This window comes from Colius striatus, chromosome 3 (assembly GCF_028858725.1).
Source record: "Colius striatus isolate bColStr4 chromosome 3, bColStr4.1.hap1, whole genome shotgun sequence".
In the NCBI taxonomy this organism is placed as follows: domain Eukaryota; kingdom Metazoa; phylum Chordata; class Aves; order Coliiformes; family Coliidae; genus Colius; species Colius striatus.
In genome coordinates this window covers 80,030,498-80,031,188 of record NC_084761.1, presented here as the reverse complement: position 1 = coordinate 80,031,188, position 691 = coordinate 80,030,498, and positions in this window count along the sequence as shown.

Below are 691 nucleotides of genomic sequence, written 5' to 3'. Positions count from 1 at the left end.
TGATTGGATTAAAAGTGATAATTCTCTTATGCATCACTGACACAAAAAAAGAAAAACCTTGCTAAGTAAACCACACACAGCGTGTATTTGCGTAGTGTAACAACTTTGTATGTTTAGGGTTAGTAGTTTGTCTGGTTTAGTGGGAGTCTGAGGGTGAGGGAGGAGTACTGCCGAGAAGCAAGGTCTTGGGGCAGGGGAGGCAGAGTTTAGGTAGCAAGGAAGGCACAAATTCTGAGGAATCCAAGGCTCTGTTGCGTCTAGTCCTATTGTGGTATGGCTTTGCTTTTCAGCTTCTTCGTTCCAAATGGAAAAGAGCCTAGGAACAAAACCCACAAAGTACTTCATGAGCTTTGCACGTGAGGAAAAAGTGACCTTGTATGTATATTTGAATTTATTTTAAACTACTTCCACGAGTTAAACTACTTGTCAGAGCTGGGTTATACTGTAAAAACAGCTGAACTGAGCGTCGGTGCAGTGTGTTCTCGGGTGTAAGCGTAAGAAAAACGAAGGTTTGCTCTGCAGTAGGAGGGGACGACGAACCTTCCTTCTCGTTACCCCGACTTTAGAGCAGCGTTACTTCGCACTGCAGGGAGGCGAGGCTGGGCTGTCCCCGGCACTAGCCGGCCAACGCCGCCACCCAGGACCGGGCCGGGCTGGGCCCCACCGCCTCACAGCCGCGGGCGGCAGCGAG